This window comes from Ovis canadensis, chromosome 17, assembly GCF_042477335.2.
Source record: "Ovis canadensis isolate MfBH-ARS-UI-01 breed Bighorn chromosome 17, ARS-UI_OviCan_v2, whole genome shotgun sequence".
Lineage (NCBI taxonomy): Eukaryota > Metazoa > Chordata > Mammalia > Artiodactyla > Bovidae > Ovis > Ovis canadensis.
The window spans coordinates 41329948-41334834 of NC_091261.1; the positions used below are offsets into that span (position 1 = coordinate 41329948).

The 4887-nt window shown below is 34.8% G+C and overlaps 1 non-coding gene across 1 annotated transcript; it reads left to right on the forward strand.

The window, feature by feature from the left end:
* Positions 1-2556: 2556 nt before the first annotated feature.
* On the forward strand, positions 2557-2663 carry LOC138422998 (U6 spliceosomal RNA). The gene has a single exon (XR_011250105.1). It is a non-coding gene; the product is annotated as a U6 spliceosomal RNA (small nuclear RNA).
* Positions 2664-4887: the final 2224 nt, after the last annotated feature.

Sequence of the window (4887 nt, forward strand, 5' to 3'; positions counted from 1 at the left end):
TTGCATTTTTTCTTACTTCTACATTGTTTTTTTTTAATGAAACCAATCAGAGTAATTTTATTTTTCATAATTCTTTCCTAGTAGTTTATCTTTTCTCTTTGGTTGCCTTTAACTTCTTTCTCTTAGGGTTCTGTAAACTTTTGTGATTATACATTTAAGTTTAGATTCCTTTTAATTTATTATATTCAGTTATTGTTGCATCATGAAATAAAAGTTTAAGCAGTCCCCTAAATGTGTTCAGGTCTCAACCATTATTTTTTCAAATTTTGCCCCTCTGAATCCTGTCTAGTCCTTCATTTTGGAAATTCTGCTCTTCAAGAATTGAATTTCCTCATTCTATACTTGATATTTAACCCATCTTTCCTATTTTCTATTTCTTTGTCTCCCTGTGTTCTGATCCATCCTTTTATTTTATTCCCAAATATTTCCCATCTTTTCTATGGGGTGTTTTCTTTCCTTAGGTTTCATCTTTTTAATATACCTTCAGCTGTGAGAATCCTGTGAAGCTTGAAGGAGTGTTTGATTTACTTTCACCAGAGAGGCATTTTATTGTTGTTTTTTTAAATTTCAGTGATCCCTATTCAAACAGATAATATAAATTTGAATACCTATTATATGTCATGGTAGATCCATAAAATAAAAGATTTTATTTACTTCTATCAGAGTCCTGTTTTTATGTTAATTCCTTAGTGTGTAGTGGTCTCCATTCAAACAAAAATTTAAGTTTAAAAATCTATCATATGTCATAGTAGATCCATGACTAAATATTTCTTTCCTCTGTATGGTTTATGTACACACAGTAGATTGGCCTAGCAGAGAAATACTTTAGATAAATTGCACTTTATAGTAAAAATTGCACATACTTTTTTATTTTATAAAAGTGATTTAAAAATTCTGAGTGATAACATGGAAAAAGAGGATTAATAAATGATTAAAATACTGTGAATACTCATTTACCATGCTCAGTTAAAATATTAACTTAAAAGTCGTACACTGTAATTTTGAGGGGCTGCTGCTGCTGCTAAGTCGCTTCAGTCGTGTCCAACTCTGTGCGACCCCAGAGTTGGCAGCCCACCAGGCTCCCTCGTCCCTGGGATTCTCCAGGCAAGAATACTGGAGTGGGTTGCCATTTCCTTCTCCAATGCATGAGAGTGAAAAGTGAAAGTGAAGTCACTCAGTCGTGTCCGACTCTTATTGACCCCATGGACTGCAGCCTACCAGGCTTCTCCATCCACGGGATTTTCCAGGCAAGAGTACTGGAGTAAACTAATATAATTACACTATTAGGAAAATACTTTCAGTGATATATGCCACCAGGAACTGAAAATTACAGAAATAATTTAGCACTTGAAGTGTACAAGTACCAGAATTTTTAATAACATAAACCTTTATTACATTTTTAGTGGATGTGATAATAGAATAATATATTTCATGTAGTACTTCAGAGTTGCAGTTATTTGATTTTTATAGAAGTCCTAAAAGAGGTATGGCAATATCATTATACTCATTTTACATATAGATAAACTTAGCCTTTGCCTAAGTAACTTTCTTTCTAATACATGGAGGTAAGATTGAATCCCAGATTATTTACACTAAACTCACTACTGTGCTAAAGTGAAGGTGAAAGTGATTCAGTGGTGTCTGACTCTTTGTGACCCCATGGACTATAGCCCACTAGGCTCCTCTCTCCTTGGAATTCTCTAGGCAATTCTCCTGGAGTGGTTAGCCATTCCCTTCTCCAGGGGATCTTCCCAACCCAGGGACTGAACCCAGATCTCTCACATTGCAGGCAAATTCTTTACCATTTGAGCCGCAAGGGAATCCCAGATACAGGAAATACTTAAACACAAAACAAAACAACAACAACAAATCTCAAAGGACTTTTTTGTACACTATGAGTTTTAATAATTCTTTTGATTAAATTTAAAGATTTGTGGAAATAGAAAAAATATTTTAAGAAATAGAAATGTTGTAATCTGGATTTTCATTGAATTGATTCTTTTCTGTGTGAGAGTTACACAGCTATAATTTCAACTTTTTAAGTATCCTAGTGGTTAAATGTTGAATCACTGGGCACTAGATTTGTCATGCAATAAAAAATAAAATTATATATTTCTTTACTTAATTCAACAAAAACAGATTATGTAAGATGATCTCAGATCTTGTCACACTGCAGATTTTCCTTGTTAAATCTAACAGTAAAGGATGAAGCTAACATGGATAAATGGATAACATGGATAAATCTAACAGTTGGGGGAAGCTAGAGGGTTTCTGTGTTTGATATGTTTCTATCTAGTCGAATATAGCACAGTTTCAGGACCTGAGATTTTATTAAGAAAGCATGTATGAGTTAAGGTTTAGTTAAGTGCTATAACCAATAATACTTTTATCTCTTGCAAATATGCGATTGATAAAACATACAATATATCTATCAATCTGTCCATATATAAGATGGAGTCAGAAATGGCAACCTACTCTAGTGTTCTCACCTGGAAAATTCCATGGATAGAAGAGCCTGGTAGGCTACATTCATGGGGTCCCTAAGAGTCAGACATGGTGCTCGCTTCCGCAGCACATATACTAAAATTGGAATGATACAGAGAAGATTAGCATGGCCCCTGTGCAAGGATAACACACAAATTTGTGAAGTGTTCCATATTTTTATCACTGATGAACATAGATGCAAAAATTCTCAGCAAAATTCTAGCAATCAGAATCCAACAACACGTTAACAAGATCATACACCATGACCAAGTGGGCTTTATCCCAGGGATGCAAGGATTCTTCAATATCTGCAAATCAATCAATGTAATTCACCACATGAACAAATTGAAAAATAAAAGCCATATGATTATCTCAATAGATGCAGAGAAGGCCTTTGACAAAATTCAACATCCATTTATGATAAAAACTCTCCAGAAAGCAGGAATAGAAGGAACATACCTCAACATAATAAAAGCTATATATGACAAACCCACAGCAAACATTATCCTCAATGATGAAAAATTGAAAACATTTCCCCTAAAGTCAGGAACAAGACAAGGGTGCCCACTGTCACCGCTACTATTCAACATAGTTCTGGAAGTTTGGGCCACAGCAATCAGAGCAGAAAAAGAAATAAAAGGAATCCAAATTGGAAAAGAAGTAAAACTCTCACTGTTTACAGATGACATGATCCTCTACGTAGAAAACCCTAAAGACTCCACCAGAAAATTACTAGAGCTAATCAATGAATATAGTAAAGTTGCAGGATATAAAATCAACACTCAAAAATCCCTTGCATTCCTATGTACTAATAATGAGAAAGTAGAAAAAGAAATTAAGGAAACAATTCCATTCACCATTGCAACAAAAAGAATAAAATACTTAGGAATATATCTACCTAAAGAAACTAAAGACCTATATATAGAAAACTATAAAACACTGATGAAAGAAATCAAAGAGGACACTAATAGATGGAGAAATACACCATGTACATGGATCGGAAGATTCAATATAGTGAAAATGAGTATACTACCCAAAGCAATCTACAGATTTGATGCACTCCCCTATCAAGCTACCAGCCATATTTTTCACAGAACTAGAACAAATAATTTCAAGATTTGTATGGAAATACAAAAAACCTCGAATAGCCAAAACAATCTTGAGAAAGAAGAATGGAACTGGAGGAATCAACTTGTCTGACTTCAGGCTCTACTACAAAGCCACAGTCATTAAGACAGTATGGTACTGGCACAAAGACAGAAATATAGATCGGTGGAACAAAATAGAAAGCCCAGAGATAAATCCACACACCTATGGACACCTTATCTTTGACAAAGGAGGCAAGAATATACAATGGATTAAAGATAATCTTTTTAACAAGTGGTGCTGGGAAAACTGGTCAACCACTTGTAAAAGAATGAAACTAGATCACTTTCTAACACCACACACAAAAATAAACTCAAAATGGATTAAAGATCTAAATGTAAGACCAGAAACTATAAAACTCCTAGAGGAGAACATAGGCAAAACACTCTCCGACATAAATCACAGCAGGATCCCCTATGATCCACCTCCCAGAATACTGGAAATAAAAGCAAAAATAAACAAATGAGATCTAATTAAAATTAAAAGCTTCTGCACAACAAAGGAAACTATAAGTAAGGTGAAAAGACAGCCTTCAGAATGGGAGAAAATAATAGCAAACGAAGCAACTGACAAACAACTAATCTCAAAAATATACAAGCAACTTATGCAGCTCAATTCCAGAAAAATAAACGACCCAATCAAAAAATGAGCCAAAGAACTAAATAGACATTTCTCCAAAGAAGACATACGGATGGCTAACAAACACATGAAAAGATGCTCAATATCATTCATTATCAGAGAAATGCAAATCAAGACCACAATGAGGTACCATTTCACACAAGTCAGAATGGCTGCGATCCAAAAGTCTATAAGCAATAAATGCTGGAGAGGGTGTGGAGAAAAGGGAACCCTCTTACATTGTTGGTGGGAATGCAAACTAGTACAGCCACTATGGAGAACAGTGTGGAGATTCCTTAAACAATTGTAAAATTGAACTGCCTTATGACCCAGCAATCCCACTGCTGGGCATGCACACTGAGGAAACCAGAATTGAAAGAGACACATGTACCCCAATGTTCATCGCAGCACTGTTTATAATAGCCAGGACATGGAAACAACCTAGATGTCCATCAGCAGATGAATGGATAAGAGAGCTGTGGTACATATACACAATGGAGTATTACTCAGCCATTAACAAGAATACATTTGAATCAGTTCTGATGAGATGGATGAAAACTGGAGCCAATTATACAGAGTGAAGTAAGCCAGAAAGAAAAACACCAATACAGTATACTAACACTTATATATGGAATTTAG